This window comes from Hirundo rustica, chromosome 1, assembly GCF_015227805.2.
Source record: "Hirundo rustica isolate bHirRus1 chromosome 1, bHirRus1.pri.v3, whole genome shotgun sequence".
NCBI lineage: Eukaryota > Metazoa > Chordata > Aves > Passeriformes > Hirundinidae > Hirundo > Hirundo rustica.
Window position 1 is genome coordinate 9,839,874 of NC_053450.1, and position 13,201 is coordinate 9,853,074.

Below are 13,201 nucleotides of genomic sequence, written 5' to 3' on the forward strand. Positions count from 1 at the left end.
TGCTGGATGTGTTGGCTTTCTCCATTTACACCATATGAGATCTGTTAGTGTTTAGTTGACTGTGACTGGAACCTGGCAAGTATATAGGGCCCACAGATACAGAGACAGGAAAAATGTTAAATTCCCTCAAACTTTTCCAGAAATTGTCAAAGCCTTTCTAAATTAGCTTTGCTGACACTTATGTGTCAGATAGAGAACACCTGAAGGTGTTACTGGGGACAGAAAGTGAATATTAACACAAGAAAATGTTAGTTCTGTTATTTGAGAGTGCTGTAGAATAAGTTTAGAAATGCCAAATTTATCATCCCATCTAGCCCCTATCCCAATAATATATTAAATCATCTTGCTGTATAGTTTGCATTGCTTTGTCTAGTCTAGTTCTATGTGACTCAGCTTATGGAATCTGCACCACTTCTCCAGGGAGAGAGTTTCCACAATTTGAACTGTTACGATATTTTTCCTGATATCTAGCCTCCCATTTAATTTTATCCCATTATTCTTAGCCTCCTCCTTCCTCTCATGCACATCCAAACAATCCTCTTTTTTGGTGTTTATACCTTTTGAAGTCTTATGGGCATTTCTTTTCCTCTTAACTGTTCCACATCTATATGTTCTCATTTAGACCATTGGTGCTTTACAATGAAATATTCTGGACTGCATAAGGAAGGAGCACGTCATGTATAAAACAAACAGGGTCACTTTTCTGCCCCACTTGGCACTGGTAAAAGTCTCAGCTGGCATAATGAATTCAGTTTTGGATGTTGCTTTTTAAGAAAAGACTCTAAGAAATTGAAGAAATGTCAAAGGACAATAAGAAAAATTAGAAAAGATTTAAAAATTGGACTTATGAGAAGCAGCTGAGACAGGCATGTTCAGTCTACAAAGACTAAGGGAAGGCAAAATAGCTGTCTACAAATACATGGAATGATGTGATAAAGGGAACAGGGGCCAGTTATTCTCATTAGCCAGAGAGAAAAGAAGTACAGAAACTGATCTAAGCTGCAGAAAGGAAAATTCCAGCTACATATGTGAGACATGTGTTTCAGCTACTCAAACAATTAGGCAATGGAACAAGCTGCTGTGAAAGGTTACAGAATTAAAATGGCTAGAGAGATTCCAGGCTAGACTCAACTGCTGGGACTAATGAAAAAAAACTTCCACCCTGATTTTGGAAAGTTAGCCAGATGGGCTGATGATGGCAGACGCTCACAAGTGAATAGGATCCCATATTAGGGATACCATGTGATCAAATACTAGGCCCCTAAAGGGAGAGGAAAGTGCTGAAAAACTGTCCATCTTCCCAGTTTTCTATCTTACTACAAGGCAGAGAAAGGAGAGAAATTGGATGGTGTGGAGACATTGGAAAGACATGGAGTTGGAGATTATGACTAACGTGGGTGTCAACAGGTGCTTCATGCACAGACATGTGGCAGCTTCATTTCAAAGGCAGAATGGGCACCATGTGTCAGCTGAGTGAACAAGCCCAGCTGAGAGGTGCAGGAAGAGTCCAGGACATGGGCAGATCAAGTGCAGGTATGAATTTTTATGTGTCAACTTATCCTACTGGACTTGCCTGAAGTCATTGACGAGGAGCTGAATCCAGATGTCTGTATTCTCAGGCCAGCACTTTGACCACAAGCCCATTCTCCTCTTTGTAGCACTGTTTTCTCACCATCTCCTTACGAACTGAGCAGCCATCTGATCCTGCCTGGCTCATGCATCTTGAATTCCTGCAAACTTGTGAGGAATTTTCTGAACATTGGAAAAAAACCAAACCAAACTACCAACAAAAGGAGACAATAATGAAGAGCAAGTCTATTTCTTGTCCTGATGTTCTCCACCAGGTAAGATATATCACTAGGAGCTGGCATGGCTGCAGGCTGCACATAAAAAATCAACATCTCATAAAATGGTAGCTGATGATTGGCAACACAAAACCCCAAAACCTCAGCCTGCCATTTTAATCAGAGTCTTCACTACAAGTCTACTCCCCTGGAGATGAACCACTGCCATAAGCCTTCTGCCAGCTGAGCAGCACTAATGTCTGCAGTGGGGAACATGTAAGGATCTTCACTTTCTATTGTAGACTGATTCTTGCCATTGATGACTGTGGCTTTTATCCTCAGAAGTCTGTTTGGCTCAACCCTCCTTGAAGTCAGGGTAGTATTTTTACATTGCTTGTGGTGTGTTTAACATATTATGGGGCGTTACTTTCTGGCACTGAGTTTTGAACTTTAAACAGTATTGAATAATTCCCCAGGATCACATTACTGTGATTTGGCTGGACATTGCACCAAGTCAGGATAATGCATAAAATGAAGATGGTTCTAGCACTGGAATCAGAAAAGTGTAAGCTGGGTGGTATCCAACAGTGATGTTCTCTATGAATTATTGTCACTTGTCAGATGGTATGTCTTATTCTTAAGAGCTACCACAGTGGAATTACAATTCTTCCCTCCCATTAGTCATCACCACTACACAAATTTTATTTGGAGGAAAAAGGTCATGGCAAACAGTCATATCTGCCCTGGCTGTAGCTCAGGATAAAAAAAAAAAACCTAAAAAACCAAAGTACCCGAGCAATTCCCTGGAATAAATTAAGAGACTGAGAATGCAGCTCTATTTTTTACCTGTCTGCCTGTGGGCAAAAATATCAGTTTGAGTGAGATCTGAAGCCCCTTCTCGTGGCTGATGAGAAGCTGTAGCTTCCAGCACTACTTGGCAGCACGCCACCCAGGAGTGGAAGGGGAATTCCTAAGTAGCCATTCCAGGGAGATTTCTCAGACACTTTGGGCTCTTGGAATTGGTTTTGCAATCTGTGCTTTCATCTTTCTTGAGATTTTCCATTTAACAAACTAGGAGCTGTTGTCCTGGGTATATCCTATTAGCAGGAAATGGAAAGGAGAAAACTTACGAAAGAGGTGGTGTGAAAGCTGCTAAACCTGAGCTGGACTCCCAGTTCTATTTTTTGTTTCTCAGTCTTTTAAAGTGACTCTGCAATCCTAGTAGGAAGCTGTCTTGGCAGCAGGGTAGGACTGAGGTACTGACAGTAGCACTTCCTTGTGATTCATTTTTCTCTAAGCACTGTACGTGTGTCAGACAGCTTTACCTGGGAGCAGCTGGTGCTTATCCAGAAAATGACTTCTCCCCCTAGGAGCGTCCAGTGTGTGGTACTTCTCTTGGTTGCCTTGCTTTGAAAATCTGTAATTGTCATAGTGGTTGTCTCTGGGTTTAAGCACTGGATTTGGGTGGTTTCAGATATCACCAGGGTCTTGTAGCCTGCTGCAATAAAGAAGGGAACTGATGAGTACTGTGAGTCCTTGAGGCTTGATGTAGCTGTGGAGAGACATGACAAGGCATGATAGGACTGAACTTCCTGACATGCGTGATGAGCAACCTCTGCTTTTCCTGAGGTACAGAACCATCTCTCTCTGGGGTTCTGTAAAACTGGGGTCCAGATCTGAGACTGGTCCCAAGCCAGTCCACAGGAGGTCCTGCAGAGAGTGTCTCATGTGCAATGCTGACCTGTCTTACCATGTGGTGCCATGCTAAGAAATTTTTGTTTCTGCTCTTGGCCCTCGTGGCTTGGGAAAAAACCTTGGGGAGTTAACTCAAACATATCTAGATGTTTGTGCTCTTCTTCCTGACTTTCTCTACAGAAGAGCACAAGATGATCCATAGCCTCTTCTCTCCCACTGCAGACCAGTCCCCAGAAAAATGTATCACTGCTACTGTATCCCACTGATACCTGTGGGATTTGAATTAAATCAAAAATAATTGTGTAATTTGGTCTTTAACAAGACCGCTTTCAATGGTTTATGGTGTATTATGGATGGCAGAGTTCAGCCCTTGGACTCTATATCTCCTTCAGATGAAAAGATTTCTAAATACTTAATGCCTTCATATGGGAAACTGAAGAAGTGCACTGGAGCTATGGCTACTCAAGGAACAGAGATCAGAGCAAATGAAATTGTCTCTTCCAGTACTTCATTGGAAAAGAATTTCTAGGCAAGTTGCCTAGCAGGCACACTGCACTATATTCTTAGAAAGCAATAGATCTATTTAGGACTGCTGTATCTCTTTGGAATTTACTGTATGAAAAAAACCCTTTGGCAGGAACTGATCTCTAGTGCTGAGTGAGATTTGCAGCTTCTGACTGACAGACTAATCCAAGCGTTTTATTAGAGACTGCTTCCCAGTAAGTCCTGTTTGCATTGCATCTGAATTCAGGAGGATCATGTCAGAATGAGAAATGAAGTAGATTTCTTGTTGAATTTTTATCCCCCCTTCATTCACAGGTGTGTACACAAACATATATGCACTGGAGTGCATGTGCAGGTTTTTTATTTTGTGCACAACAAATTCCAGCTTGCTCCTAATCCCTTCCTAGTGATAATGTAGATAAGCTGGTGACTTTTAATTATTTAAAAGGACTGAAATGATTTGTGTGTGTGTGTTTGTGTGTGTGTGTATTGGCACATTATAAGTATCCATTCCTGCCCCAGTTTTTGGGGAAGCTTGTGAAGTTCAGTGAGTCACTTCACAGAGCTGTTCCAGCTTTGCATATCCTTTGAATCCACAGCTCCAAGAGCAGACTATTGAGGCAGTGCATTGTGTTCAGCTTCCATCCAGCCTGGATGCAGAATTGCGATCCAGGCCACCCTGTGGGTGCAGTATGAGGGGGAACCTCATGTCAGTGGGGAGTAAGACAGGTTGCAACCTTTCCATGCAATTCTTAAGCGGGGAATATATTCTATACAGAGTTCTTGGCCCCAGAGCACAGTGTGGTCTCCTCAAAATCTGCATCTGGAATTCTTGCTGGAATGAGACAATTTAGTTCCCTTCTTGTGGCACTGTCACTTACAGGCACAGTTTTGGCCTTAGACTGAAAGTGAACTCTAGTAACATATATTCAAGGGTGACATGGACCATTAGGAACAACATACTACACAGATATGGATAACAATAGTTCAACTTAAGGCATGATTTCCAGTCTTGTTTGAAGACTCAAAAGTAAGAAAATACTGGCCTCCACATAGAAAGTTCTCAGAAATCCTTGGGGATCTCAGGATCAAGTCCCTGAGAACAAGAAGTCACATGGTAAATAATTATCTGCAAGAAGAAAAGTGGCAGATGGCACAGCAGATCTGCATAGGCTCCTCAGTCCTGAAAGCCCTTTGGAGCGATACAGCTCTCACTCACAGCGTGCTTGTGGAGCCTGCAGCACTGCCAAGCCTGTACCTTATTATGACCTTTATATGCTGCATGAAGGACAGGCTAACCAGCACAGAGTGAAAAAGAAAAATCACAAATGGAAATAATTTTCTGAAATTTGGTTTATCTGTAGTCTGGCAAAAAAAAAATTTGCTTTAAGTCTAAACTTTTAAAATATACAAACTTTCCTGTCCTGCTGCTAAATGAGAGAGTATGAACAACAAATGTCCCACAGAGACAGCGTCTTACCATGTAGTTGCTTAAAAAAAGAGTGAGAATCATCCAAATGTCTGGCTCTGTAACTCTTGCCACTGTAGTTTGGAAATATAATGGAATTATTATCTATGAAAAACATACATATGTCTTTCCCCTTCAAATATATCCACAATAAATGCTTTTGAACTTGTGCAGGAGTATTGTCAAACTTGTGATGATGTTGTGATGGAAGCTTTAATTGTGAGATACAATTCATTATTAAGATTTTAAATACTTTTCTATGCTGATGTTTCATGCAAGGAAAAGTATTGTGTTCCCTTTAATAAATACATTTTAGAAGCACTTTTGTTTAAATTTTAATTACAAAGTGAGATATTGTTCCGGTCTGCTGAAAGGCATTTCACTGTTTTTTTTCCTTTTAATTTTGAAACATAATTCTAAAGGTAGACCTTCCCAGCAGAATAGCTTGCCATTTACATGTGCAAATCCCAGCTCTAGCTGCAGCAAGAAGAAACACGTGAAAAAGCTGTAAATGGATCTCATATATCATGTAATTTTTGGAGAGCAGTATTTAAGGGTATCAAGTTTGCTCTGATCTCTTAACTATGCTGACACCAGCATTTCAGCTAATACACCCATGAATCCAGAAGGAATATAAATGTGAATATGAAGAGTTTAGATTTTATATTAAATTCTGGAGTAGGACATTACAGCCAAAGACATTTCTGCATGGATTGATAACAGACAGAATTAAAGTATTGTTCACACATTGAGTTAGTCTGAGAATGAAGCTGAGTCACTTGTGTTTTATCATAAATGTGGAGAAAGAATACAGATTTTTCATGCCCCTTGTAATGGAGAGATGGGCTACCCTGCACTTCCCTTTCCTTGGACAGGATGTCCTGGAAGCTCAGTTCTTCTAGGGAATGGGACCCAAAAAAGAGGGGGTTTGCCCAGATCTGTTTCTTAACACTGGCCATGCCTAGACCTTATGTATGAAAACAGAGCTAAGTCATTTTCTCAAGGGAAATTAAGGAAGTTGAGGATTCATTGTGGCTGACTTCAGTGTCTTTTTTCTCTGGAATAAATGTAATCCCAAGATCTCTCTGCCTGAGCACCTCTTCAACCAGAATGCTTCAACGGGTCAATTTTCATCCATGTGACGGTAAGAGGCAACTGCTTTCCAGATCCTCTGCAAATTATGGTCTGGGCTAATGCTATTTGAAGTACATTTTTTAGCAGTTTGATGACAGGATTTAGAAAACTCGTCAGATGGCCTTTCTTCTGATGGAGTAACCCAGCAGTGGGCAACTCTAGCACCAAGATACTAAATGTCTCCCAGGAGCTTATTTTGGAAATCAGATTTTAGTGCTGATCATCAGTGGCACCATTGGCTCTGGGATTTGAGCTGCTTGGGAAGAACTGTCTTGAATAAAGTACAGAACTGCAGTGCTTGGCTGGAGGGAGATCCTCCTCCTCCTGCTTTTTGACAGGCTTGTGAACCTGTATTTTCTCGGCAACTCCTCTTTCAGAGTGAACACTTCATTTCAGTGTTGATGTGGCACAGCTTCAGATCCAGTCACAACTGGAAGTTCAGCAGTGGTAAGATAAAGACCTGGGATGCTTGTTTAAATGCATGACCTCTCAAGGACACCAGCAGGGTTATGGCAGCAGCAAACTGCCAGGACACCAAGGTTTCTTTGTCCCTTCTCATTAAGGCTTTCTCATCTCTCATCTCATTGCCTTCATTTACTCATACATAAACCAAGTTTAGCAAGAAGACATCGTGTTCCTTCCCAGAGTGATTTGAGGCTGATTTAGGGTGTTTATGCAGGTATTTGCAAATGTAGATAGCCTGTGGTGTAGGTTACTACAGGCTTAGGGGAATGGTGGAGTTAATGAGATTTCTATTCAGGAGACTGTACCTTTTGAACCACCAAGAGGTGTGCTCCAGGACTCAGTGTAATGAGAAGTGAATCCTACATGGTGTTGAACACCTCCTGTGAGATGCTGAGAGCTCTCAGTGCTTGATGGAAGATTGTCACAGGAACCTGTCTTTATAATCATAAATTTGAAATTTGAAATGTAATCTCACGGAGGATCTTTGTGGAGGATAACAAAGACAAAGAAACCTTTCTGGTGCTTAAAAGCTCATGAGAGAGAGAGAAAAAAAAATCAACTCTTCTTTTGCTGAACATTAGGAAAAAAAAAAGGATGTGGAGGGGACAGATGAAATATGTTTTATCTATTTTACCTACTTTGGCAATTAAGATTGTAATCTAGATGATTACCAGAGCTTGTAATGAGATTATACCCTCCATTAAAAAGAATGCTCCAGAGCTGCAGTGAAGAACGCCTCAGATCTGTTTAGTATGCTATCTGTCTTAGCAGAAAGCAGCAAAATGCATTAAACACACTGGGAAACAGCCTTGTAGACATACACTCCCAGTCTAATTTTCAATAGAGTGACCTGGCATTGGATTTGTAGTTCTCATCAGCACTTGTAAGCAGATCCATTTAGAAAATAGTTTTCATAATTCTCAATTGTTCTGTGAATCGCATCTGGAAATAACTCTTCACCTCATTTTTTTTTCTGAAGATCAGAACTTTCGTGAAAATTTGCAGACAGGTATTTCATTGTGAAGAAACCCAAAAGCCATTGTTAGGAAAAAAATATTTTACTTTCTGTTGATCCATTGGCTTTACTGGTCTCAGCTTGTAGAGTCATAGTAACTATTCTGTTCATGCAATGTGTGGAGAGACTGAAAATCAGGTGTAAAAATAGCTGGTTTATGTTGAGCTTTGATGGTTTATGAATGATGCTGAAATGCTGCTGGAAGGCAAAGCTGTTACTGTAACTGCTTCTTTCCCTGGGTATCCATCAGTGGCATTTTAGTAAAAGTAAACAGCAGTAGCGCAGTGAATAGTACATACAAATCACCTCAGAGTAGAAGTGGAGTGAAATGTCTTTTCTGCCTTTATGGTGTAGGTAGAGCACTGTCATCCCTTTCAAATCCAGGGACAATCACAGGGAATGGAGCTCCTCATATAGGTGCTTCTTTCTCCTGTTTTTCCCAAACCTGACAGACTTTACACTCCTGCAGGTGCAGTTACATTTCTAGGAAGAGCAGTACATGCAATACAATGACAACATTTCCCTGGTCATACTGTGCAGTTTATGCACTATTAGGACTGGCACCAAATCTTTCTTGAGCAGCAAAGCCAGGAAAGACTAATTTTTTTCTGAGCTTAGGCCACCCGAAAGATGGTTTCTGGAAAAGAGTCCTGTAGTCATTTTAAGAAATTATTGCCCTCCCTACAACATCTGCACCTTCTTTGTGTGTCATTGACCCCTTGATAGCAAGAGGAGCCTGCCATGCTCTTGCTGCTCCAGCTTACAGTCTCATGCTTAAGCTCAGCACATTAAAAATTTGGGTTAATCAGTGTGGATTTTGCCCCTCAAAAGAGGATGTTTCCTTCCCATGATGTTTTGATTTTCCTCATAAAATGGCTTGGACTTCATCTTACTGAGACAGATGAAATAAAATGAGTTGAATGTGAGGAATAACTTTATTCATTAGATATCCCTTAGTCTCAATAGTATTTTGAGGGTTTAAAGACTTTTTCGAGCTTTTGTTACCTGAAAGAAGTAGGCAAGATATATCTGCTCTGCTTTAAGTACTACAAAGAGCAGGGAATTGAACTGGATGATTTTTATGGATCCCTTCCAACCACATATACCCTGTGATCCTGTGACTCTGTCTGACACCTTGTGACTGGTTATTAGTTGAACCTTGGGCATAAAACTGTTGTGGTGTCAGAGGAATGGCAAGTGGAAGAGTAAGGGAAAACCTGGGAAACTACAGTTCATTAAAGCAAACATCCACACTAGGTAAGATGTTAGAAACTACAGTAAAGTGTAACATTAGCAGGCATGTGGGTAGGCATATCAAATATGATATATTGAGGAAGAGTCTCAGTGGCATTTATAGAGTTGTGCATCATAAATCTATCCTTTGAAGGAGTCAATAACCACATAGACAAGGGAGATCCAGGCAATACTTGGGTTTCTAGAAGGCCCTTGACAAGGTTTCTCATCAAAGAATTTTAAAGAAACTGAGCTGCAAGAGGATAAAAGGAAAGGTTCTTGCATAGATGAAAGAGTGGTTAAAAGGCACAAGAAAAAAGGGGAGGATTAAGCTGTCAGTTTTGTCAACGGTAGAAAACCCCACTGGTGTCCCATAGACATTTTCAGTCAGCATGCAGAGTTCAGTATATTCATAGCTGGTTTAGGAAAGGATGTAAATAATAAGATGACAAAGTTTGGTCATGATACTAAACTATTTAAAGTTGTAGAATCAAAACTTCTTAAAAAGAATTTATGAAAACTCCCAAGATACTGAATTAGAAAGAACAAAGTAACACATACGGAGAAAAACTTATGAAGAATTGGCTGTGGAGCAGACATTGCTGATCAGGAATGAAATCTTGGGATTATAATCAAAAACCTGAGAGAAAAACAACTCAGGAACTCCATGAAAAATTCAACTCAATGTTGACTAGAAACTGAGGATGTATATTATAAATATTTAGGAGAGGAATAGAGAATAAAACATTCTGTGTGGTGTAGGCAGCTTCAGGAGGACAAAATGTATTTTTGTTATTCCAGTCGCTAGAACCATAGACTAGAATGGAAAAATAAGCAGAGACTGGACAATGTGGATAATCAAAACTATGAACTAGCTTCTGTTTGAGCAGCACCTAAAAAGCCTAATGGTAGAAGATGTTGTTTGAGCCAAATGTTTACGTAGGCTTAAAATCATTAGCTGCGTTTATGAAAGAAAGATTCATGGAGGGTTATTACACGCAAAGATGAGCAGGTTCATGAACCACAGGCAGGCAGAGACTGAGCTGTATAGAACAAAATGTAATTTACATTCTTGCCGGGTTCTTACATCTTTCACCTGGGTATCCGACCATACTTGCAAGAACAATATTGGATTAGATGGACCTTTAGTCTGACTTTACAAGAACACTCCTACTGACTTGATGCCTCCAGATGTGAAACTTCGATGGAGTTCAAGCCGGTTTTGGTTTGTTGCCTGAGGTCACTGACAGATCAGGAGCAAAGCTGGGTGTGGAACATTAAAAATCCTTTCTTCATGTCTAAGCCTTGTAATTATTTCATTTTTTAATTATATTGCAAATCCAGGTTTGTAATCAGCCCTGGAGAGAAGCCAGAGTACATACTTCAGTTTTGTCTAGTGACAATTTTAGGAAAAAGAAAAAAAAAAAAACAAAACAAAAAACCCCTCTTCTTTTTTAAAAAAAAACATTTTATTTGCAATAAAATAATAAAGACAAAATTTGAAATGTGTCTGACCTGCAATTTTCAAGGAATCTGAGACTCTTATATTACAATCCTAGGAGCTCACAGTTTAAGACAGTGAGGGTCACCCCCTCTTCCATCCCTCCACTCTGAAGTAAGTGATGTAGTAGTATACTTTCTGTAGAAGTGAGGCACAGGTACAAAATGATTGTGACTATGTTATACAGAGATCCCATGGGAAAGAAATAATGACTGAAGGTCCTCTGGAGTAATGCTGTGGTCCTGGATCAGCTCTCTTCCATCCTATAACTCCTCACTCTCTCAGGAGAGTGCGAAGCCTTCTCTGTCTGCTCCACCTCTGCTGTTCTGGGCCTGAGACCCAGCAGCACAGGGTCTCGGATGCCTCAGCTTTGGTCTCTTTTTCTCCCTTCTGTGGAAGGCCCATGGAAGCAGGCCCATTGTCCTTGGAGCACTCTGTGGGGCCTGGTGCGGGGAGAACAGTCAGGGAAGCGGTGCAGCCGAGAAAGGCTGAAGCAAGATTTGCAGTACCGTGCTTCTGCAGGGGCCTGGGGATGCTGTCCTGACTGGGATGCATTCCCTGAGGATCAGCCTCAGTCCTCTGAAGCAGTCTTAAGTAGGGAGTACAACTGGGGCTCAAAGTCACCTTGGTCTCAGCTCCTGAGCTGCAGGCCCTGAACTCTGGCCCTCAGAGAATTTCCCTTGGGGAAGGCTTTTTTTCCTACCACTGATTTTAGTGAAAGCTGGTTCAGGTGCTCTTGTGATCTCTCAATCTGTATTGATTGTTGCTTCACCACAGCAAGTGATTAAGAGGCAGGGGATAGTGCAGCAACCATTAACTGCCCCAAGCAAAAGTAATCTTTCTCTCCTTTCTTTTTACAGTAATTGTGAATTTCTTGCTAAACCTGGGAATAAATCTGTCTAGATCAATTCTGTTTCACTGTCATTTGTGACAATATGCTTCTTTTAGGTTGTTCTTGTCAGCTCAGGGGATATTGTTTAGTGGAGATTTTTAATAGAGAAAGAATAAATGAACGTATGTGTTATGGGGGAAATCTATTAAACACATATGAATCCATAAAGTCTTTTGTGGGGAGACAGAAATCTGAAGTTTTGCAATTGGTATTCCTCTGCTCTGTAAGTATTTGCTCTCTAAAAATATAAGCAAAAAGATTTATCCATCACTTGTCCACTTTTGGTTTTGTGACTTTGCTATTATGTTAGTTTGGGTTTTAATTCTGCATACATTGTTGTGGTCTGTGGTTTGATCTCTGGTTGTTCAACTGAATTATTCTGCAGGCTTGATTTGAGTTACGTCTTTGTTATATATTTGTAAAAAAGGGAAGAATTAAATCATGGAAGTTTGTTTTCAGTTTGTTTATTTCTATTCAAGAGGGTTCATCTACAGGGCTTTATAGCATGCTGCTGTTTAGTTTTATGTTGGTGGGATTAATCCTGTTAATCATTGCCCAGACTTCTTTTTTGAAATAAAAGCTTTATTGTACTGCTTTTAAAGTTGTTATCAAATTAGAGATTGAAATTCCCAATTCAGGTACAAAGGTAACTAGAGCTTGTTATGAAGGTTTTAAGAAAGTTAATAAATAAATATTTACCCTGGGCATGGTTGCAGTGTACAGAGATTGAGTGGATTTTCACCACCCTTGTAGCATCCAGCTTCTGAGGTAAATCTCCTTAAGATGCCTCTGGAATTAAAAGAATCACCTCCAGGGAACAATTCAGCTCTGGATTTGGGTTTTTGCTCTGCATTGGCTTCTGAGGAACCTTTCCTTTCTGTCCAATAAAATGGGAAACTGGAAGAGGCTTATCTCTCACTGAGAGGTGATGGAATTTTTTTCAACCATGAACTCATTTCCTGGGAAGGGGAAGAGATGCTCACCTGTGTGGTGGAATACCCAGTTCTCAGGAAGGATGCTCTTGAGCAAGGAAGGGAGTCACACACACCTCGGTGGCCGTGGGGCTGCACCTGCAGTTCTGCCTTTTTTAATGAAGAAAGGAACAATGCTTGTACGTGATATCTAACAATAGTATGGGGCCCAGAATAATCTTGCAGCATTTAATTTTCATCCTGATGTCTCACAAATAGAGGCTGGCCTGCAGCTTGGAATGAGGTTGCTATATAATCCCACATTAATTCTGTGCTGTTTTACATCATTTGAATGCTCTTATTAATGAAAGAATATATTCTGGTTTTGAGTTTTCTTTCATATCTGACGTACATGGGTCTCTACCCATATTCATAGGCCAAAAATACATGAAGTAGAGGGTCATAGCTCATTTTAGGTCTGCAGCAGATATTGAACCACCTTTCTGAGCTCTTCTCACATAAATATAGCCCTGGTAAAAGGCTGAAATACTTTGTCTCCTTTTCACAGACTATTAATTACTTGGTATTTTTCACATGTC